Source organism: Moschus berezovskii, chromosome Y (genome assembly GCF_049115385.1).
Source record: "Moschus berezovskii isolate FMDL1 chromosome Y, NW_MosBer_1.0, whole genome shotgun sequence".
Lineage (NCBI taxonomy): Eukaryota > Metazoa > Chordata > Mammalia > Artiodactyla > Moschidae > Moschus > Moschus berezovskii.
Window position 1 is genome coordinate 41,958,714 of NC_142489.1, and position 24,704 is coordinate 41,983,417.

General features: G+C 45.6%; 1 long non-coding RNA gene across 4 annotated transcripts in view; it reads left to right on the forward strand.

Moving 5' to 3' along the window:
- Positions 1-2,044: 2,044 nt before the first annotated feature.
- LOC148773107 (uncharacterized) overlaps positions 2,045-24,704 on the forward strand; it is a 42,951-nt gene continuing 20,291 nt past the window's right edge. The window contains exons 1-3 of one of the 4 annotated variants that reach the window (XR_016036994.1): positions 2,045-2,570; positions 7,023-7,185; positions 21,696-21,961. This is a non-coding gene — a long non-coding RNA (uncharacterized LOC148773107). The other 3 variants (XR_016036996.1, XR_016036993.1, XR_016036995.1) reach the window with 3 other exon arrangements.

Consider the following 24,704-nt stretch of genomic DNA (forward strand, 5'->3'; position numbering starts at 1 on the left):
CTGTGAGACAATTATATCTTAATAAAACTGGGGAGGAAAAGAAATGATCATTATGAAGAAAAAAGAGACACTTGTTAAAATGCATTTCATTTCTCTGGGTATCACCCCCAGGGTTGGTTATTCAGAAGGCTTGGGGTGTGGGCTTCCAGTTTACATTTCTAAATTTCCAGGTGCTGCTCATGGTGCCCATCTTGGACCACATTTTGAAAATTACTATTATAAATTATTTTTCTGTGGGTGAGTTTTTGACAGTTAAACTGAATATCTCATCCCACAGAGCCTAATCCATATTGGATCAGACTCTCCCAGCCTTATCTGGCAATAAAAACAATTTAACACTCACCTCCTTACCATCTTTAATCTTCCTTTATCAGGGGAATTATTTATTCATTTATCTCCCTCACACTTTCTTTTGCTGACATGATCTTCCTCCTTGAAAAAATCAATAAAAATGGAACCACTCTTCCTTTTGGAAGAGAAAAATTAAGATGATTACAGCTACTTTTTAAAAATGGTATGTTAAAATATACATTAGATGAGGCTTTTTAATATTAATATTAATTTAAATTTAATTATGAACTTCCCCACAAAAGAAAGAACTCTCTGAAAATTATGAATGAGATGGCTGGATGGCATCACCGACTCTGGACATGAGTTTGAGTGAACTGCGGGAGTTGGTGATGGACTGGGAGGCCTGGCATGCTGTGATTCATGGGGTCGCAGGGAGTCGGACATGACTGAGCGACTGAACTGAACTGAACTGAATCTGCTCTTTTAGATTTCTTTAGGAATTGCACATCTGTTCAGAACACAACCACATTAGCATTATTGAAAATGTTTGGGTAGAAACCAGATTGTAAAAACCACATGAATCCAACCCCATGCATGAGAAATGGAAAGGCAGAAAATGAGTAAGGGGGATTATTTCAAGTCCAACAACTAGTACTTCTGTGTTGGTCTTTGGGGTGGGGGCAGAAGTGTCTCCCCTCAATCTCTCTGCCATTCTTTTCACCCTGGTCCCCAAAGGAGCATTGCTTAAGCCCAGAATGAACAAAGTCTAGAAAGAAAATAAAAGTCTTCACTCCTCTTATTTCTGGGGCTCAAATTTAGTCCTGGGATCCAGGGAAGAGACGGTAAGTCGTGATTCCCTGGAGGAGGGTGTGGCAGCCCACTCCGGTATTCTTGCCTGGAGAATCCCATGGACAGAGGAGCCTGGTGGGCTACAGTCCATAGGGTTTTAAGCACATGACTGAAGTGACTAAACACACACTCCTCCAACCACAGTTTTAAGTGAAAATGGAGAATTGGTAAACAGTGGCAGTATCAAGGTTACACGATTATCTGTATCCAGTAAGGTATCAGTGCCAAGTGGAGTGTGGCTGCTGGAGTGAGGCCCTGGTCATCACCTTGTTCATCTGTCCTACAGGATATGTGGGCTCATTTCTGTGTGTGTGTGTCCACATGGATCTGGGTACAACATGGACTCAAGGCTGTGTGTGTGTGTGTCCCCAGGCTGGTCTGGGTCCAACATGGACTCAAGGCTATGTGTGTGTGTGTGTGTGTGTGTCCCAGGTGGGTCTGGGTCCAACATGGACTCAAGGCTGTGTGTGTCTCTATGTGTGTGTGTATGTGTGTGTGTCTGTGTGTGTCTGCATATGTGTGTGTGTCCCCGGTGGATCTAGGTCCAACATGGACTCAAGGCTCTGTGTGTGTGTGTGTGTGTGTGTGTGTGTGTGTCTGTGTGTGTTGTGCGTCTGTGTGTCCCCGGTGGGTCTGGGTCCAACATGGGCTCAAGGCTGACCGTGGCCGCCCAGGCGGGCCGCCTTGGAGCGCACGCATTGGTGGAGAAGCCCCAGGTGCGCGCCCTCGGGGCTCCGGCGTGTGCTCAGGTGTGCGCGCGGCGCTCGAGGGCGGGCGGGTGCCGCGTCCCGCCTCCAGGGGGCGCCTTCGGGGGCGGCCGCCCCAGCCACTGCCGGCCGGGGTTTCCGCTCGATCGCTCGGGGCAGCTCTTCCCCAAGGGCGCCGCGCTCCGAGGCAGGTGAGGCGCCGGGCGCGGGCCGCGCTGGGGGCCCCTGTCCGTCCCCGCCGCCGCCGCGAGGGGGCCCCGGGCCCGCAGGCGCCGAACGCCGGCGCGTAGCCGGGGCCGCGGGAGCGGGGCCGGAGGGCGGGCACAACCGCGGCCGTGGCGGGGCGCGGCGCCTGCAGGTGCGGCGGCAAGGGCGGGCCCGGGCCGCCAGCGCGTCCACAGGGCCCCGCGCAGCGCCAGGGCGCCTCGGCCAGTTATCCAGGGCTAGACGCCGCCTCTTCCCGAGGAAGGCGTGACTGCCCTTCAGAAGGGCCCCCGAGAGAAGGATCTCCGGGTCTGCTGCTTCTGTGTGTAACTTTGGAGATCCCTGTTTGCGAGGAGACCAGAAAGCTGCAAAAGAAAACCGAGAACATCTGCAACTTGTCAGCTGCTGAGTTCGGGCTTCTTTGGAGCTGTTAGTGACACCGCTGAGTTTTTGAAGAAACCTCTTTTACTGCCTTGATTAGGACATATGCTTATTGAGCTTTCACTCTGTTGGCCAAAGGTAATACCGCAGCCGCACTGGTAACGCCAAAGGGGTGCACGATTTTTAAAAAAAAATTACTTAAATTTATTGGTGCACGGTTTTTTTTAATAATTATATTTATTGGTGCAGGATTTTTTTTTTTAAAACACACCTGACTCCAGGCTGACTGTTAATATTGAACTGATAAGAAAATTAGACTTGGAGCCACGTCTTCTTAAAGCAGTATATTAACTTTGCCTAATGTCCCCGGTGGCTCAGAGGTTAAAGCGTCTGCCTCCAATGCGGGAGACCTGGGTTCGATCCCTGGGTTGGGAAGATCCCCTGGAGAAGGAAACGGTAACCCACTCCAGTATTCTTGCCTGGAGAATCCCATGGACGGAGAAGCCTGAGAAGCCTGGTAGGCTACAGTCCACGGGGTCGCAAACAGTCGGACACGACTGAGCGACGGAACAGAACAGAACAGAACGTCCCAGGGAGAAATCTTGGATTAAAAACTAAAAGGTCTCTCTAAATCAGTTGGATGTGACCAATATAAAGTGTAGGTCTCACTCACACGTTTTTATGTACTTTTTCCTGTAACTGAGGACCGTTCTCCCTGGTCTCACTCAATTTATTGAAATGCTAATAAGAGACCCCTGCAGGTTGCCCACGTTTTCCCCAAATGCCTTCTTTTTTCTAAAAAGACTCCCTGGAGAAACCAGAAGCTCCTGAATAAGCAGACTGCCTGGGTAGAGAGCATTTGTGTTTCAAAAGCTGAGTTTGGAAAGGTAAATTAATTTCTAATTGGTGGACCTTTGTACAGAAGTGTTTTGGACTGGCTGACCTTGCAAACCAGGATCCTGACTATTAGCGCTAGACCTGGAGAAGGTGGTTATTCACGCTGACATTAGGTAGGTTATTGTGGGAAGAATAGAGCAAAGATAGAACGTGGTGTTAAGTTTTTTAAATCATCTGTTCATTGCCCTCTTATTTTATGTAGTAAGATCTTGAAAGTTCCAGTCTGGGTCAGCTCTTGCAGGTGGAGTCAAGGCTCTGTATTTGAGGGCTTTGTACACAAGTCCGCTGGGCCTTACCAAGGGGTTAGGGCACCGGTGGGCATGGAGGTTTCTGCAGCATTGTTTGCAGACGGACAGTCCCGAGGAAGGTGACGACAGTAGGACAAAGTTCAAGCGATCTTACTCTTTTCTAGGACCTTCTTCATGCAAGAGGTAACACTCAGATTAGAGACTTTATGACGAGAGTGTTGGTTAAACAGGGCCGGCATCTTGTGTAACAGGAATTCGTTCTTTAGTTGAAGCTCTCTCTGGTCAGTAAAACTGCTCAGGGCAAGATGACCTTGCCTAGATTGTATCTGAGAGCTAGGCAGAAAGTAAGCAGAGATTACAATGTGGAAGGTGTTATTATGCCACCATATTATACCCCCTGAAACTGGTTTACAGTTAGTAGAAGTCTCCGGTTTGTATGACATCACAAGGTAATAGACATGGTAAATAGCTAACATTTCTGGAAGGTGAAGTAAGTGACCACAGGCATTTAGAGCACTGGGAAATGAATTTCTGCCAGAGGACTGGGGGAGGTCGTAGTGAGGCTTCACCTTGGACCCAGGGTAGAATTTTTAGAGGCAGAGGAGTGGATTCCTGGTAGCAGACTGTGCCCTTGTGCGTGCAGGCTCAGTCATGTCCATTCTTTGTGATTCCATGGACTGTAGTCTGCCAGGCTCCTTGGTCCATGGTATTCTCCAGGCAAGAATACTGCAGTGGGTTGCCATTTCCTGCTCCAGGGGATCTTGTAATCTTGTTGGAGAAATAGGGATGAAACTCTGTAAGGACGGTGGGACTGGAGGCCTGCCTAGAGAGAAAGACACTGTGGAGATAAACTAGTTTTTGCTCAGAGTGCTGATTTTTAATTTCCTTTATATTAAAGCAAATTTAAAAGGGAAGGGAATGGTATAATGAACTTCCATATATCCATCAACTGGATTTAAGTTGATTAAAACGATTTCTTTTTTTTTTTTTTGGTTGTATCTGCTTATCTTTTTGTTGAAGCAGTTTAAATTGCAGATAACATATTTCACCCCTGTCTAGGGTAGTTGCTTTTTTTTAGTTATGGCAAGTCATGCCTGACTTTTTTGCGACCCAATGGACTATGGCCTGCCAGGCTCCTCTGTCCATGGAATTTCCCAGGCATTAATACTGGTATAGGTAGCTGTTCCCTTCTCCAGGGGATCTTCCCAACCACGGGATCAAACCTGGGTCTCCTGAATTGGCAGGTGGATTCTTAACCACTGAGCCACCCGGGAAGCCCAGCTAGTGTGGTATGTACCTCCAAAGAGGCATTTTCTTGTATAACCAAAATACCATTGTAATCTCTTTATCAAATTGACAATTCCTTAATGTTTTCTAGAACCCAGTCTACAGATTTCCTTGATTGCCTCAGAAATGCACTTTTATGCTTGGCTTGTTGAAGTGTTGGAGAAGACTCTTGAGAGTCCCTTATACTGCAAGGAGATCCAACCAGTCCATTTTAAAGGAGATCAATCCTGGATGTTCATTGGAGGGACTGATGCTAAAGCTGAAACTGCAATACTTTGGCCACCTCATGCGACGAGTTGACTCACTGGAAAAGACTCTGATGCTGGGAAAGGTTGGGGGCGGGAGGAGAAGGGGACGACGGAGAATGACATGGCTGGATGGCATCACCGACTCTGTGGACATGAGTTTGAGTGTACTCCGGGAGTTGGTGATGGACAGGGAGGCCTGGCGTGCTGTGATTCATGGGGTTGCGGAGAGTCGGACACGACTGAGCGACTGAACTGAACTGAACTGTGTGAATCAAAATGGACCACACAAGGTGTTTTGTTGAGTGTCTATTGTCTCTTAGTCCAGGACAGGGGGTTGACAGACTTAATGAAAAGGGCTAGTTACTGTTTAAGGCCTCTCAGGCCATGTGGTCTCCATTGAAGCTACTCAGCTGTGTTGCTGAAAAGACTCAACCATAGATGATTTGTGAATGAGCATGGCTGTGTTCTGGGAAAATTGTTTCCAAAGGTTTTTGTTTCAAACTCCACCTGCAGGTGGCAGTTATCTGAGGGCTGTAGTTTGCTGACTCTAGTCTGAAGCAGTCCTATGGGTTTCTTTAATGCCATGGTTTGCTGGTATCGCCTGGTTGGCTCTGGACTGCTCTCATTCTGGGTTTATTCAGCTTTCTATAGAGTATGGTTTAGCTTGTTCCTCTATCTGCTGTGTCTGCATAAACTTCAAGGTAGATCTAAAGGCTTAATTAGAGTCACCATTTACAGTGAGTATGCTTCAGATGTGGTTTGAATGTTTTTTCTAACTGTTGAACAGGTCATTATTTTATTTGTTGGCCGTACCATGCAGTATATGGAATCTTAGTTCCCTGACCAGAGATCGAACCTGCGCCCCCTGCATTGGAAGTGTGCCATCTTCCTTGGACTGCCAGGGAAGTACCTGAATTTATTTTTCTTTATTTAGGACTTTAAAAGATTTGAGCTTCCCTTGTAGCTCAGTTGGTAAAGCATCCACTTGCAATGCAGGAGACCCCGGTTCAATTCCTGGGTTGGGAAGATACCCTGGAGAAGGGATAGGCTACCCACTCCAGTATTCTTGGGGTTCTGTTGTGGCTCAGCTGATAAAGAATCGGGCTGCAATGTGGGAGACCCAGGTTTGATTCCTGGGTTGGAAAGATCCCCTGGAGAAGGGAAAGGCTACCCACTCCAGTATTCTGGCCTGGAGAATTCCAGGGACTGTATAGTCCATGGGGTCGCAAAGAGTGGGGCATGACTGAGAGACTTTCACTTTCAAAAGATTCCAGGGGATTTCCCTGGCAGTTCACTGTTTAAGATTTTGCTCAAAGAAGGGGGACAAGGGTTTGATTCCTGGCCAGGGAGATAAGATCCCTCATGCCTTATGGCCAAAAATCCAAGACATAAAACAGAAGCGATATTGTACAAATTCAATAAAGACTTTAGAAATGGTCCACATCAAAAAAAAAAAAAACTTTTCTAAAAAAAAGACTCAAATCCACATCCAGGAAACTCAGTATCCCCAAAATAATCTTACCCTGATGGCTGAAGAGACACTCCATTCTTATTTTCCTTATTTGAAGGAGAGACTATAACTGCTGTTTCCCAAAGTCAAGAAATTTGGGCCCCTCTGCTACACCAATCCCAGGGATGGTGGAGCCTGATGGGCTGCCGTCTATGGGATCGCAAAGAGTCAGACACGACTGAAGCAAATTAGCAGCAGCAGCTACACCAATGCCTCTATTCTAGGCATCCTTCAACCCCTTGGGTCATGTTTTTCCACTGAATGGCAGTCCCTTCCTTCCACGCCACACAGCCAAGGTCTGAGATGCCATCCAAGGGACTGGGTGCTTTAGCCTTTAAGCCCTCGTCTCTTAAACACTCAGGTTTCTTCACTCACCTTCCTCTTCATCTCACCCCCACAGGCATGAGAACCGGACACTTGGTCCATGGACTTCTGTTCCTACTGTGAAGGGGAACTACTTGTCCTGGCATCCTGTTTGGAAGGATTCTGAGGTCAGACACTCTTCAGACTCACTCTGATGTGGGATTCTAAGGCTACGTGGGTTTGAAGAAAGAAACTTACAGGTGAGAATTGTTTTCCTCTTTTCTGGTGTGTTTCCTGTTCTAAACTGTAGCACCCCAGAGAAAGTATGCTGACAGATGGCATCAGTTGGAAGTCCTGTCTTTCTTTTAGGAATAGTGGTGAATCTGTTGAAACCTTTTTTTTCCAGATAATGTGCCATTGGTCTTTTTCTTACTGATTTGTAAGAACTCTGTATACATTGAGGATGCTAATCTTTTCTCAAATATGTTACAACCGTTTCCCCATTTTTTTAAAACTTTGTTTACAGTATTTATGCTCTGAAGAAAAATTTAATTTTACATAGGGGAAAAAATGTCAATCTCACCTTTACAGTATTCCTGTTTTGTGTCTCATGAAGAAATACCTGCCCATTTTAAGCTCTTGAATAAAAAATCTGTTAACACAGATTAATAAGCATATGATGAAAACTAGGTACATATGATTCTGAAAAATAATACTCTTTCTACCAGCTGCTACTGCTACTGCTAAGTCACTTCAGTCGTGTCCAACTCTGTGACCCCATAGACAGAAGCCCACCAGGCTCCCCCATCCTTGGGATTCTCCAGGCAAGAACACTGGAGGGGGTTGCCATTTCCTTCTCCAATATATGAAAGTGAAAAGTGAAAGTGAAGTCGCTCAGTCGTGTCCGACCCATAGCGACCCCATAGACTGCAGCGTATCAGGCTCCTCCATCCATGGGATTTTTTAGGCAAGAGTACTGGAGTGGCTTGCCATTGCCTTCTCCGGCTAGTATAATATTAATTTGATTAAATGTTGGCCTTTAAGATGGGCCCTACATTGACAAGTTTTGATGTTGGGAGATGGGTATTTTGGGGGTCATCATATCATGACTTCTGTATATCTTTGACTTCCCAAAATGAAAAAAGTTTTCTTAAATAAAAAGAATAGTAGGTGGAAAAGCCATTTTGTCCTATTTGTTCATATTCAGCAAATATTATCAACTCTGTGCTGAATACTGGGAGTATTTTGTTAATAAAGGCACAAGATGTTGGAGTTCACATTTCTCATGTAAGAGGCAGATGCTAATGGCATGGTTAAGGGCACCAACTCCTGTGTTAGACTGCCTGGCTTTGCATACTGGCTGGGTGCTTTTGAACTTCTTAATTTAAAAGATGGAGGATAATAATCGCGTGTACCTGCTAGGGTTTTGGGGGAGGCTTGAATGAGAAAACCCACGAAAATTCCTTTGTGTAGTGCTCTGAAACTCCAATACTTTGGCCACCTGATGCAAAGAGCTGACTCATTTGAAAAGACCCTGATGCTGGGAAAGATTGAAGGTGGGAGGAGAAGGGGATGACAGATGAGATGGCTGGATGGCATCACTGAGTCAATGAACATGAGTTTGGGTAAACTCCGAGAGTTGGTGACGGACAGGGAGGCCTGGTATGCTGCAGTTCATGTGGTTGCAAAGAGTCAGACACGGCTGAGCTACTAATCTGAACTGAACTAGCATTTAGTCAACACTCAATAAATGTAGGCTCTGAAGGAAAGAATTCATTCAAGCCAGGCCCAAGCTGAGAGGAGCAGGTGCTAAGAGAATGCCTGGAGTGGGGTCCTCGCCTCACCTGGCATGGTTAAGCAGGGTCTAGGGTCAGGAGAAGGCAATGGCAAGCCACTCCAGTACTCTTACCTAGGAAATCCCATGGATGGAGGAGCCTGGTAGGCTGCAGTCCGTGGGGTCGCTAAGGGTCAGACACGACTGAGTGACTTCACTTTCACTTTTCACTTTCACACATTGGAGAAGGAAATGGCAACCCACTCCAGTGTTCTTGCCTGGAGAATCCCAGGGATGGGGGAGCCTGGTGGGCTTCTGTCTATGGGGTCACACAGAGTCGGACACGACTGAAGTGACTTAGCAGCAGCAGCAGCAGCAGCAGCAGGGTCAGGAGAGCTTTTCCAGGGGGTTGGGTGGGATACTTTTGAGTGGCGACGTGAGACATGGATGGCACGTCTTTTAATCACAAGTACCCTTCTTCATGGGGAAGAGAGGAGGCAAAGTGGCAGTAGGGGAGGGCTCAGGCAGAGGCCTGGTGACTTGAAGAAGCGGATCTGACTTTGTCTTAGTTTCCTGGTCCTGCTGGAGCTTGAAACCACCCAGATGGATTGTCCTGTTCTCCAGGGCAGGAGTACAGCTGGGCGTCACTGGGCTGAAATCTGGGTCTTGGTGGGGGCGGGGGGCGGCAGGAGCTCTGGAGGCGAGTGTGTTTTCTTGACCTTGCAGCCTCCACTTGCAAGGGAGCCCGTCTGTGTCCCTAGGGGTCCCCCAACCAGGAGAACGGCTCCACTTGGAAGCTTCATGGTTTGATTGGGCCCCCTTGGAGCATCCAGGGTAATTCTGCATCTTCAGGCCCTTAACTTGAACCGCACGCAATCCATAGAGCCCTTTGTACCGGCTCTGGGGCTGAAGACGGGCGTCTTTGGGGACCTTTCTGCCATCACCTCGCTGGGTTGGCGGTGCCTCCCCAGACGTTTGGGTGGTCGGATGCGCTGGGCCAGGTGCTGACAGTTATCTTGGTTGCTCGGCCTTCCCTAGGCTCCTGGGGCCTCTCCGACGGTGGTGGTGCCGTGCAGGCGGGCTTCTGCGAAACCTCCCCATTTGTGTCTCCGCGGAGTGGCGGTCAGGGTCTTCTTTGACCGACTCCTCTGCCCCCATGCCCCTGTCCCCTCCAGGTCACTCCTGCTCTGCACCCTGACGGGGTTTTGCAGCTGCAGCTATTTCACCTTCTGGTTTTTCTGTTGTGTTTGCCTGTTTAATTCTTTATGCATAATAGCCTTAAATACTGCCGGATGATAAGTAAAATTCATATTATAATACTGGGTTGGCCAAAAAGCTTATTCAGGTTTCCAGTCCCATCTCATGGAAAAACCCAGAGGAGCTTTTTGGCCAACCCAGTATTGAGTATTTTCTTCTCCGTTAATACTGACTGGCTGAGAGCTGGGCCTCCCTCCTAACAGACCCCTACTGAGGGGGGTTTCCAGTTGGTTGGGAGTGCTTTTATAGACCTCTGACCGTTGGAGTTACACCAGAGTAAAGCAGAGAGAAAGAGTAAATTAGAGAGAACTTGTATTATGCTGTGTCTTGTCTCTGTCCATTCCTACGTCTGCCTTTAAAACTTTTTGAGCGTTAATTACCTCTTCCTGCTGTTGTCATCTGCACCTAGGTAGAGACAGCAGATAAATTAATGAAAGCTATTAATATTTCTATAGCTCATGATAGTCTTAATAACTCATGAACAGTAAAGGAGGTTTAAAAGCATTCTTTAAGCCTTTATTTTTGAGACAAATCACAGCTGCTTTGAATTACTCTTTCTCTCTTGACTTGGTTTTCTGTAAAGTTACGTGCACATTATAAAAGCCTTAAAAGCTGTGAAGGGAAATTAATCTGTCTTCTAAATGAATAAAGAACAGCTAGATGGCATTCTTGGGAGTATTTGTAAAAAATAAGTCCCTGGTTTTTTTCCTTTCATCATTTTTTTAATAAATATCTCCAGTTCAGTTCAGTCACTCAGTCGTGTCCGACTCTTTGCAACCCATGGACTGCAGCACGCCATGCTTCCCTGATCATCACCAACTCCCGGAGCTTGCTCAAACTCATGTCCATCGAGTCGGTGATGCCATCTAACCGTCTCATCCTCTGTCACCCCCTTCTCCTGCCTTCAATCTTCCCAGCATCAGGTTATAAATATCTCCAGCCCTCCTCAAATAAGAGCACAGTAAACCCTCGTGAACCCACGGTGGCAGAATCCACACACCGTCCTAGCTTTACCATATGGGCTTCAATTGCCCTCCTTTCTTTGCTTTTTGAGTTTTTGTTCGTGGGCTTGCTTCTGGAGAATTTTGAAGCAAATATCAGAACCTATGTCATTTCACCGCCAGATGATTTTTCTTAATATATATATTTTATTGAAGTGTCATTGACATAATGTTTCAGGTACACAGCAAGGTGATTCAATTATACATATACCCGTATATTATTTTTGAAATTATTTTCCATTATAGGTTACTATAAGATATTGATTATAGTTCCCTGTGCTATACAGGGAACTTGTTGCTTGTTGCATGCCAACTTTTTAAATTAGAAATCTATTACTATTCTATTCATACTAAGTCAAACAAGTGGAATCAAAATGTCATACATTTTTTACTTAGGCAAAAATTCATAAGTTTTCTAAAATATATATAATACATATTTATATATGTATACAAAACTTTTATACTGTGCTTGATAAAGGCTTGAGAAGGAACATCAAAAAAAAAAAAAAAAGAGATGGAGAAACTGGAAAACATAAACTAAATGAAATGGGAGCCCTGAATATGAAATAGAAATAAATGAAACAAACTAGATAGGAATAAAAAATCATCATATAGTTCTGGTGTTCTTAAACATGACTTCTCATTAGAAATGTATCTGGAACTTTAGAGAAAAAGAAGCAATACCTGGGCACTTGTATTTTTCAAAAAATTCCAAGATAATTGATATGCATCTGTATTATAAAAAGTGATTACAGGTTTTTCTGTTAAATAGTAGTTTTTGTGATATAGAATTCTATTATTTTTCTGTTGACCAATCCTGATACAGTGATATTAAGTGAGTAATCATTTCAGTTCAGTTCAGTCGCTCAGTCGTGTCCGACTCTCCGCAACCCCATGAATCACAGCACGCCAGGCCTCCCTGTCCATCACCAACTCCCGGAGTTCACTCAAACTCATGTCCACAGAGTCGGTGATGCCATCCAGCCATCTCATTTTCGGTCGTCCCCTTCTCCTCCCGCCCCCAACCTTTCCCAGCATCAGAGTCTTTTCCAGTGAGTCAACTCATCGCATGAGGTGGCCAAAGTATTGCAGTTTCAGCTTTAGCATCAGTCCCTCCAATGAACACCCAGGATTGATCTCCTTTAGAATGGACTGGTTGGACCTCCTTGCAGTCCAAGGGACTCTCAAGAGTCTTCTCCAACACCACAGTTCAAAAGCATCGATTCTTCGGCAATCAGCTTTCTTCACAGTCCAACTCTCACATCCATACATGACCACGGGAAAAACCATTGCCTTGACTAGACAGACCTTTGTTGGCAAAGTAATGTCTCTGCTTTTTAATATACTATCAAGGTTGGTCATAACTTTCCTTCCAAGGAGTAAGCGTCTTTTAATTTCATGGCTGCAATCAGCATCTGCAGTGATTTTGGAGTAATAGTTACATAATCACAATTGTAAAAGATGTTTATCAGTTTTCACAATAGCCAAACAAAAAATAAAAGATAATTATAGTTGCACGCCATAATGGGGATGTGATTAACCTAACAATATAAAATAATTTCATACAGTTGGGGGTCACGCAGGTGATGTGATAAGTGGAAGTGCATATATGCACATTTCCTCAACCCAGTCAGTCTGTGTCTTTTGGTTGGTGCATTTAATCCAGTTACATTTAAGGTAATTATCGATATCTATGATCCTGTTTACCCCTTTTCTTAATTGTTTGGGATTTCTGTTCTGTAGGTCTTCTCTTGTGCTTCCAGCCTGGAGAGGTTCCCTTAGGATTTGTTGTAAAGCTGGTTTGGTGGTGCGGAATTCTCTGAACTTTTGCTTATTTGGAAAGCTTTTGATTTCTCCATCAAATCTGAATGAGAGGCTTGCTGGGTAGAGTACTCTTGGTTGTAAGTTCTTCCCTTTCATCACTTCAATATATCATGTGATTCTCTTCTGACTTGTAGAGTTTCTGTTGAGAAACCAGCTGACAACCTGAAGGGAGTTTCCTTGTATGTTATTTGTAGTTTTTCCCTTGTTGCTTTCAATATTTTGTCTTTGTCTTTAATTTTTGTTAGTTTGATTACTATGTGTCTCATGACGTTCCTCCTTGGGTTTATCCTGCCTGGGCTTCCCTGTGCTTCCTGGACTTGGTTGTCTATTTCTTTTCCCATGTTAGGGCTATTATCCCTTCAAATATTTTCTCAGGTTCTTTTTCTCTCTCTCTTCTCCTTTTGGGACCCCTGTAATGCGAATGTTATTGCATTTAATGTTGTCCTAGAGGTCTCTTAGGCTGTCTTCATTTTTTCATTTTTCCCCATTCTTTTTTCTATATTCTGTTTTGCAGCAAGTGATTTCCAACATTCTGTCCTCCAGGTCATTTATCCATTCTTCTGCCTCAGTTATTCTGCTGTTGATTCCTTCTCATGTATTATTCCTCTTTGTTTGTTTGTTCTTTTAGTTCTTTGGTGAACATTTCTTTCATCTTCCCCATTGTTTTCCCAAAATGTAGTTTTTGTTTTAGCCACTGTGGGATTGTGGTTCTTCTGTCTGCCGTCTGATGGAGCAGGCTAGGAGGCTTGTATAAGCTTCCTGATGGGAGGGACTGGTGGTGGGAAAAACTGAGTCTTGCTCTGGTGGACAGAGACTTGCTCAGTAAAACTTTAATCCAATTATCTGCTGATGGGTGGGGTTGTACTACCTCTGGGGTAGTCGTTTGGCCTGAGACAACCCAGCCCTGGGGTCTGTGGGCTCTCTCATCCACCCGGGGGCGGGGGGTGGGGGTGGGGGGGTGGGTATGGATTTGATTTTATCATAATTGTGCCCTTCCTACCATCTCAGGCTTCTGCTTTGTCTATGGACATGGGTATCTTTTTTTGGTGGGTTCCAGTGTTATCCTATCAATGATTGTTTAAGAGGTAGTTGCAATTTTATTGCTTTCATAGGAGGAGATAAGCTCGTGTCCTTCTACTCTACTTCTTGAACCGCAAGTATCCCTCACCCCTAAATATTTTGGTATTGAATTGTATTCAAAAGATTACTTTTTAAATAACTACAAGGCTCAGAGGTTAAAGAGTCTGCCTCCAATGCGGTAGACCCGGATTTGATCCCTGGGTCGGGAAGATCCCCTGGAGAAGGAAATGGTAACCCACTCCACTATTCTTGCCTGGAGAATCCCATGGATGGAGAAACCTGGTAGGCTACAGTCCACAGGGTCGCAAAGAGTCGGACACGACTGAGAGACTGAACGGAACGGAACTGAACGGAACGGAACAAACCTACCTAACAATTAACAGGAGTTGGTGATGGACAGGGAGGCCTGGCATGCTGTGATTCATGGGGTCGCAAAGAGTTGGACACGACTGATCGACTGAACTGAACAATTAACAAAAAATCTTTAATATTGTGTATTGCTGTATTCAAATATCCACAGACATCTAAAATAATCTGTTCAGCTGTTTTATTCAAAACAAGATCAAAGCAAGCTCTTTCATTGTATTTGGTTTTATATTAATATATCTCTTGGTCTGTTTTAATTATAACAATTAATCTATGCCATCTTAGCTTAATTCAGAATGCGCTTATTCTTACATCTACCTTTTGTTTTTATCTCATTGTTCTACATCAATTGCATGCTCTCATGCTTTCAGTCATTATTATTATTTGAATTTATATAAAGTAAAATGGACCTTTTTTGTTGTATAATACTTTGAGTTTTAAAATTGATTCCTGCAACCTTATAGAGCACTCCCATCACCAGAAATACCCAGAAAATGAAGCCCTCCCTCATTCTGCACCCTTGAAGTCAAACCCTCACTCAACCCCTAATTTCTGACCACCCTTCATCTGATCTCCATCTTTATACTTTCGTCTTTCCCAGAACATCACATAAGTGAAGTTACACAGTATGTAACATTTGAGACTGGCTTCTTACATTCAGAAGACATTTTTGAGATCCACCCACATGTGGATCCTTTCTTCATCTTATGGACATAGCACAAGTTTATCCATCCACTATTGAACATCTGTTGAACATTTGGATTCTTCATAGTGTTTGGTGATTATGAATAAAGCTGCTACAAACATTTGTATATGGGATTTTATGTGATCAAAAGTTTTTATCTTTCTTTGGTGGATCCCTTGGACTAGATGGCTAGGTCGGGGGTAGGTTTGTATGTTGAACTTTGTAAGAAACTGCCAAGTTGTCTACCAAAGTGGCTGTTGTTGCTGTTTGAACTGTAGCCCACCAGGCTCCTCTGTGTAGAGGATTTCTTGGGCAAGAATGCTAGAGTGGGTTGCCATTTTCTTCTCCAGGGGATCTTCCCTTCCCAGGGATCAAACTGTCATTTCCTGCTTTGGAAGACAGATTCTTTACTGGTGCGTCACCAGGGAAGCCACACCATTTTGTATCTTTATCAGGAATGTATGAGAGTTCCAGTTGTTCTGTACCCTTGATATCACTTGATATTTTCAGGTTTTTAAAATTTGAGCCACCTTAATAGGTGTGTTGTTTTTTAATTATCAGATTTCAGTTTTCTGAGTATCATAGAAATATTTTAAATAATTCTTGAATTAATTACTGAGCTAAATTTATTTCATATAACCATTATAAATATTTAATATAGTTTATAAAATTATAATTTAATATAATATAAATATAATTAATATTTAATGTAAATATATTTTTATATATTTAATTGAATTATTTAAATTAAATTATAAATAAATAAAAATCTATTTAATTTATAATTTAATATAAAATATAAATCTGGTATTCTGGTGATATTATACATTTTAATATGTTAAACATTATCAGAAAACAACTAAATTAAAACCAGATTATTTTACAGATAAGATTCTTCCTTGAATCTCACCCACTGACACATCGTATATGGCAGAGGTTTACAGAGTAGTGTCTGGACCATGATGCATTTTGCAGTGATCATTCATTACATGTGTCTGGTGCATGTCTTGCTTCCAAAGACATGTGTTTTACCATTAGTACTGTGATTTCTCTTTCCATCAGTTTTATGCTAGATTAGATTGATTGGTGAATAGTTAATTCAATGAGAGCAAAAGGGTGTAGGCAGAGAGTGATTTCTTGGAGTGCCTTTTAGCTAGGTGAACCCTGTTGTCCTTAAAAATGGACTGCTCCTGTGTGTCTGAGATAGCAGTAAATGCTTATGTTTGAATCCCTTTTTCCTTCTGAAAGCATGCTGAGCTCAGGAAGAAAACCATTTGAGATCTGTTTAAAAAAGCTCATATATCTCCCATTGGATGATTTAGGACCATGGCCACTGGTCACCGTTGCTTGCAAGTGTGGGCTTGACTCCTGGACTAATTACCAGACTGTCCCTTGTGTTGCTGTCCCTCACTGCTCTCATTAGGTGAAACTGTGAGGTCGTGGGTGGACAAGGTCATTGCTGAGATAGGGCCTATCTGTAAATTCAGGTCTCACCTTTTGGCTGCTGTGGTTTGAGCTTCTGGTGGGTAGTGAAAAGTGAAAGTGAAAATGAAGTCACTCAGTCATGTCTGACTCTTTGTGACCCTGTGGGCTGTAGCCCACCAGGCTCCTCCATCCATGGGATTCTCCAGGCAAGAATACTGGAATGGGTTGCCATTTCCTTCTCCAGGGGATCTTCCCGACCTAGGGATCAAACCCAGGTCTCCCACATTGCAGGCAGACACTTTAACGCTGGTAGGTAGTAGTCTCATTTAAAAAGAGTGAACCTTACTGTCATCTAATTGGAAGAATATGTTTTACTTTGTGACCAGACTCTCTGTGCTTTTGCTTCTGTAAAGTTGCTGGAGGGTCAGACCTACTGACAGACCTTCCTTTGTGACATAGGGCATCAGAAAGAAAAATGCGTCTGACCAAGGAAGGGAGATTGAGGACAGATGGCCAGAAGGGCTTCAGGTTGCTGTGGTCTGAAGCCTCAGAGGCCAAGTACCAGGAAAATTCAGTTCAAAATGAAAAGAAATGGGTTTCTGTGGTTAAGTCATTTTTAGGTTTAAAACTAACATATTGATTGACCTTTATTCAGTTCAGTTGAGTCGCTCAGTCGTGTCCAACTCTTTGTGACCCCATAAATCACAGCACGCCAGGCCTCCCTGTCCATCACCAACTCATCAGATTGGAGTACATAAGAAATACTGAAGGATTAGTAAGGATGTTACCTCCATTAGACCCAAGTCTTTGTTTTAAGAGTTAGTATGGATTTTCTTTAAACTTTATGCTTGTTGGTATTAGTAAAGTCTTCAGTTCAGTTCAGTTGCTCAGTCGTGTGCGACTCTTTGTGACCCCATGAATCAGAGCACACCAGGCCTCCCTGTCCATCACCAACTCCCAGAGTTCACTCAAACTCATGTCCATTGAGTCGGTGATGCCATCCAGCCATCTCATTCTCTGTTGTCCCCTTCTCCTCCTGCCCCAAGATATATGTATTTTTTGGAAGGTGTTGGAGGAAGGCACAATGAAAATTTATTGGGGCTTTAAGTCCAGGATTTAGTACACCAGACTAATGTACCTGCTGCCCCCTGGTGGCGGCGTATTAAACAGTGCGGTTCAGAGGAGTTGTGGAGGGTGCAAGTCCATTCCTCCTAGAAGAGGATTGTAGAGGGAGCCAGGAAATGGTTTGTCTTTCCAGTTTTTCTCATAATTACTACCTGTAATTATGACCTCAGGCAAATAATTTAGTTCTATTAAAGTCTCTATTTTACTTTCTTCTACTTTAAAATGTAATTTCTTCCTGTTTTAACATCTTAAACTTATCCAATAGTAACGAGTATTAGTGAAATGTATCAGGTTCCACTTTTTCCCTTATTAGCTTAATCCTAAAAAAATCCCAGATATTTATTTAGGAAAGCAGCATCCAGAGCAACTCCTGAAGCATAACACAGATTTGACTCAAAACCACGAACTGCATAGACCTGTCTGTGGCACAGTCCATGATGAATCAGCATGGCGACCGTGTGTTATTATGAAAGCATAAATGATACCAGTTGCATCATTTAAAAGTTAATTTTCTTATATTTAATAGTGGTTTTTTTAAAACATAAGATTTACCATCCTAACCATTGTTAAATGTACAGTTCAATATATTTATAATCTTGCACACAGATCTCCAGAACCCTTTCATCCCGCAGAACTGAAACCCTTACCCAGACAACACGTCCCATTTCTTTGTCTCTGCAGCCCTTGACAACCATCATTCTCCTTTCTGTCTCTCTGACTCTGGGCACCTCCTGTAAGTGGAATCGTAATGGTGTTTGTCTTTTTGTGATTGACTTATTTCACTTAGCACATTGTCCTCAAGGTTCACCCATGTTGTAGTGTGTGCCTGGAGTTCTTTCCTCTTCAGGGCTGATGATAATGTATAGAGACCACATTTTGTTTGTTCATCCATTGATGGACACTTGGGAGGCTTCCACCTCTTAGCTATTATAGTATTATTTCATAATTATGTAAACTGCAAGGAAATCCAACCAGTCCATTCTAGAGGAGATCAATCCTGGGTATTCATTGGAAGGACTGATGCTAAAGCTGAAACTCCAATACTTTGGCCACCTCATGGGACGAGTTGACCCACTGGAAAAGACTCTGATGCTGGGAAGGATTGGGGGCGGGAGGAGATGGTGACGACCGAGAATGAGATGGCTGGATGGCATCACCAACTCGATGGACATGAGTTTGTGTGAACTCCGGGAGTTGGTGATGGACAGGGAGGCCTGGCTTGCTGTGATTCATGGGGTCGCAAAGAGTCGGATACGACTGAGCAACTGAACTGAACTGAACTGAATGCATATATTATTGATGCAGAGAGGCCTGATTTATTCAGTTTTGTTTCTGTGTGTAAAAGGTTAAACTTCATCATCAAGGACACCATTCAACCATGCTAAATGACTAGGATATGACTTTTTTTATGGATGAGTTAAAAAGGAACATCTATTGGACACAAGCTCTGTGCTAAGTACTTACATATCTGTGATACATTCTGCTGCTTAGTCCTTATGACAATTCTTAGATTTATCCTCTCTCAGAAGGGGACTGATACTTACTAAAATCACCGTGTGCCAGAATTTTGATGTACTGAATACATTCTCATATAAACCTCATACATCAGTCTTGGAGGTGGGCATTGTTAGCCCCATTTTTTACGTGATGTAACTGTGGTTCAGAGGGATGAAACACCTTGAGCAAGGTCACACGGCTAACGGCATCAGGGTTTCATCTGAAGAGGAAGTGAAACACGTCCAGTGGAAAAGCATGCGTCCTTCAGCCTGTGTCCTGCTCCCCCGCTGACAGGAGTAGCACCTACTCCAGTGTCCTGGGGTGTGCTCTGGCCTTTTCTCTGAGGGTTCCTGTGCACCTAGCATGATTCTACTTGGGATTTAAACTCCTGGAGCTGGGGCTAGTTTGAACCCCCAGGGCAGTGTGAGGCAGAGAGAGATGGGGCTGGACAGTGGTTGACCACTGTGAACGGCACAAAGAGACTTGACCCTATGAATGTGTTACCCCAGTCTTAGTGGCTGCAAGCAACACATACCCACCCACAGTTTGGGGGGAGATGGTGAGAGTCGGGGGGCCACTCTGCTGGGTGGCTGTAGCTCGGGCTGGCGGGACTGTGGTCACTCCAGACTGACTTGGGGAGATCTGAGCTCACCCACGTGACAGCCCACAGGCCTTGGGTCCCCTCTGTCTCTCTTGGGAGACCTCAGTTCCTATCCACATGGGTGTCCCCTGACTCAGGCTTGTCACTGGCTTTCTGGAGAGCGAGGGGCTCAGATGGAGCCAGGGTCTTGTTATAACCCAGCCTCAGAGGTGACAGCCCTTCACTTCCTCTGTGTTCCGTTTGAAGCGAATCCCTGGACCCAACCTTCACCCAAGGGACAGGATCATGGGGGTCATCTGAGAGGCTGCCCACCGGAGCCCCAGGCTGGGACTCAGGAGGGCAGACTGGAGGCAGTGAGACCACCTGGGGGGGAGGTGCTCATCCAAGACATGCCCAAGTGGGGGAGGAAGGGGGAGGCCTCGTTAACAATCTCTCAGGGGGAGGAGAAGGAGGAGGGAAGGGGAAGGAGGAGGGAAGGGGAAGGAGGTGGGAAGGACCAGGTGTTTTGAGTGCTTACCAAGTAACACACGTGCAGCCGCCAAGCAGCATTGTCTTCAGAGTCTTCTGATGAGATGCCAACCGTGTACAAAACTACCTGTGATTTCTTACTGCTGACCGGTCAGCAGATCTGTTCCTGGACTTCAATGATGAGAAACCAGCTTCTGCAGAGAGGGCTTTGCGGGACCCCTTTGTGCCAGGAAACACATGAGAGCTAATAGGCAGTTACCTTGTTTTAACACAGGTTTTCAAGTTGCTAAGTACCAGGGCTGTAACTTTTCAGTCTCATCTCACAAGTGCCGCTGTGCCTGGACTTTGCATACTGAGACGCGTTACTTGGGGGCCAAGCAGCTGAACCAGCCTCCACAGTTCTCACGCATCCTCTCACGGGTCCACCTGCACCCTTTACTTATGATGTCAGAAGGATTGTGTTTCTCCTTCCTGAAATCTACCCCCGTTGAAGTCTGACCTGAACATGAATTATGTGAAAGAATGATGTATTCACAGATCTTGGATATTTAGTTTCTGGTCACGTTATCAGCAAGCCAGTCTAAAAATTAACGGAATTTGGGGAGGAGACAGGGGACATACAGGGCCAGAAGGTTGAGGGGGTTGCTGACAAGCCATCACTCATGAACTGTTACATCCAGAGAAAAAGTATTTCAGGTTTATTTCGCTCCAGTCTTTTCCTTGCATCAGTGTGTTCAAAATTGAAAAGCAAATATAAAAAACCGGCCTTTAAACCTGTGTGATTCCTGAGACTGCAGCTCCCTGGGCACTGGCTGAAGCTCTGAGCTGAGCATGTGGGCTTCCCTGCCCGTGAACACCTGGCTGTGGCCGCCATGGACACACCCAGCACAGAGTACGTACAGCCCAGTACTGTGTTATGCTGGTGACACTAGGTGTTGAGAGCAAAAAATGTGACCTCTTCCACAGTGTTAAAATAGTTAGGTTTGTTGCTTAATATTTACACATAGGCCGACCTGGAATCATGAGAGAGTAAACATTAACTGTTTACTTAGGAAAATGTATATTCAGAGCTGGTGGCTCAGTGGTAAACAATCTGCCTGCCAACGCAGGGAACATGGGTTCAATCCCTGGTCCAGGAATATCCCACATGGCACAGAACAGCTATGCCCAAGCGCCACAACTCCTGAGCCTGTGCACTAGAGCCGCGCTGCAACTACTGAGCCCATGCCCACAGCTGCAAAGCCCGCAAGAGCCTGTGCTCCACAACCAGAGAGAAGCCCATGCAGCCGCAAAGACCCACAGCCAAATATCAAGATTAAAAGAAAATGTATACTCAGCAGTATTGCTTAGGGAATGGTCTTATAGCTACACAAAACGCTAGGGAAATTCAGAGGACTAATAAGTACTAAATTTGAAAAGGGCCACCTTGTAGTTAGCCTGAGATATGTTTTATTCAGTATTATCTTTGTTTTTATGTATTTTGTTTTCCTTTTTGTATGACTTTGACTTACAGCATTTTTCTAAGAAAAGATGTGCATTTGTACATATGTTAATGTTTGGAAAATTTGCTTTTCTTGTTAATTAAACTTTCCATATAGATGAAGGCTAAGATAGCATCTTTGCTAGAAAGTCTTGTAAAAATTAGCTTGCCTTCCCTGTTTTTACAGTATACAGAAATGATGAACCCTCTTTAATCCACCAGTGAGAGATTGTTCAGCAGCATCAATATAGACTGAAAGACCTTATTCACAAAAGACAAGGTGTGGGAGCAATCTCAGTGTCTACCAGAAGATGAAAGGTGAATAAAATGTGTGTATCTGTATATGCATGTGTACAGTATTTCATTATATACATGGGATTATACACACACGCATATAAATTTACTCAGCCATAAGAGGAAGGCAGGCCTGCCGTTCACAGCATCATGGATGAACCTGGAGGATGTTATGCTAATATTGCAACCAAATATTTGCTGGGACGCTGCTTTGTTGTCGTTTATTTCTTTATGATCACAATAGAGACAGTTGGCTGAAGGAGCATTCCCAGGACCAGATGAATGAGCCCGTGCATGGTCTCCATCCAGGTTTTGTTCCAGGGGAACAAGTCCGGTGGGTCCCTGGCCTTCAGAGGGTTGGCAGGAGGGGGTAACTGGAAGGTGGGGCGGAACGCTCAGATGCGAAAGACCGAGGAGGCTTTGGGACGGAGCAGGACCGAGCTGGGGAGTGCGGGGTGGGCCGGATTTGGGGGGAGGTGTCAGTGTGGGGTGCCGGGTAATTGTCAGAGGTTGTCATTGAGGGGCTCTGGGCAGGGCTAGGGGGCAGGGGCCAAGTTGGTGGGGCTCAGGCCACAGTCATGGGAGCATGGGCGGGCTGCCCAACATCTGGGCATCCTGAGCCCCTGAGGAGCTTCACGCTCTGCCTCAGCAGCTCAGTGTGGCTCAGGGGTGAGGGTGGTGGGCGAGAGGACCTGGAGGGAGAGGCTGGCTGGGACCATGATTGTTAGAGGCAGGTACAGGCAGAGGCCGGAGGAGAAGGGGGCCATGAGGGCAGCCTGGGGAGTCTGATGCCGGTGAGGGAGAGTTGGGAGAAGAGATGGCTTGGAGAGGCGAGCTGGGGCTCCAGCTCGAGCCAGGCCAGGAGCAAGGGGCCAGGGCACCCCCGGGGGAGCAGTCAGGCAGCTCACCAGCCAGGGCGCTGGGTGGAGGCTGAGGGAGGCGGGTCTCCACATGGAGAATGGAGGGGTGGGTGCCTGAGGCTGCTGGGGAGTGGAGACACCCAGATGGGGACTCGGACCCCGGAGCTCATTCCTCTCGGTTCGGGAGGCCGCAGGCTCGACATCCAGGTGCGGCTCCTCCCCAGGCTGGAGGGCCGGTTGGCTCCGCCACGGTTTGGTCTTGGTGGCTCTGGGCTGGCCGTGAATTGAGGAGGTGGCTGTTTGAAAAGAATATCCTGTTTATTCGACAGAAATCTCTAGAAACATATATTAGTGTGAAATAAACCTGTGTACATCTTGATGTGTTTGCTAAACAGGTGAAACAGTAAAAATGAAGTAACCAGAGGAAAAAAATTTCTCCCTGTGTTCTCACGTGGTCTCTCCTCCGAGCCAGTGCACGTGGGCGGCCAGATCTTTTAAGGCCTCAGTCCTGCTGCAGTAAGTTTCCCCAGTGACCCACATTAACATATTCACCTCTAAAGACGCCGTTTCTGGTGCAGTCACAGCCTGACGTCAGTATCAGAGGCCTGGACTTCAGCATGTGAGTTTGGAGGGACACAGTTCATTCAGTTCATTCAGCCTGTAATGGATGTAAAGGTGATCTATCCAAGTACAATTCAGGATGAGGAACCCTTTGAATTTGCCCTGTGTTTTTGGAGTGTCATGGGCCAGGGCAGGGGATAAGTGCATTTGAACTCTGGAGGCAGCCGGTCTTCGCTTACTGGCTGTGTGGCTTTGGGCAAGTCCAGCACTTTCTACCTACACTCTTGTCTCAGTTTTCTTATAGGTAAGATGGAAATTAAGGTGCCTGCTTCGTAGGTTGCTGTGAGGATTAAATCAGTTAAGATACGAGCTCTTGGAGGTGTACTTGGTTCCTAGTGCTGTCTAAGCACTGGTTGTAGTTGTCGGTTACACCAGGTTTGGAGAGGGTGGTGTTTATGCAGAACTAAAGAGTGTATATGAGGGTGGAAATCGACAAGTTACCCTCCCTGCCATTTGTTGTATAGAAAGTCTAGAGTTGGTGGGCAGGGGCTTCTGATGTCATGGAAAAATTAAACAGTGCTTCCGTGTACTTCTGGTCTTTTGACCTCATGACTGAGCCTGTGAAGTAGGCAGGATGGGAGTTTTCTCCCAGTGAGGCTGAGTGTGGTCCCCCAGGGGCGGCCCTGGACACAGTCCCTCAGAACCCTGCAGCCAAGTATGGCCTGGGAGGCACCCCAGGCCCCAAGGCTCTGTTTCCGCTGTCTTCTCAGGGCAGGGAGATTCTGGAGGGTGATCTTTTGAGCAGAATTAGTAACATTCTTTGTTGTTAGTGTCATTCAGAGTAACTCTACTATCTGTGGTCTCAATGTTTGTGTCCTCCCACCAAGACTCATATGTTGAAATCCTGACCTGCAGTGTGATCGCATTTGGATGTTGGGCCTTTGAGAGGCAATTAGGTCATGAGGTTGGAGCCCTCATGGATGGGATTATTCCCCTTGTAAAGGGACCCCAGAGAACTCCCTGCCCCTTCCGCTGGGCGAGGACACAGTGAGATGCCCTCTGTGAACCGGAAGGTGGACTTGATCTCAGACTTCTTACCCTCCTGAACGGTGAGACATAAATGTAGTTTATCACTCAGCCTGTTCATGGTGGTTTTGTCAGAGCATACTAAGACTGCTTTTTGTTGGGTCCCTGCACTTGGTCGGCTCCATGCCGGGTGCTTCACCTGTGCCGCCTCAGGGGTGCCCACCCGCCTCTGGGAGGCACGACTGAGCCACAGGATGGAGGAGGACCCTGAGGCTCAGTGGTCCCGCCGCTTGCCAGCGTCAGTGCCCAGGCCGGTCTGATCCCGAAGCCAGCTGCCCTTCTGGCGGCCCTCCCACCACCCAGGGCCCGGGTGGAGGTGTGGCGAGCAGCCTCGGCAGCAGAGCGGCCGAGTTCTTCTAAGTAACAGGCTGTTGATGCGCAGATCTGTTTTCCTT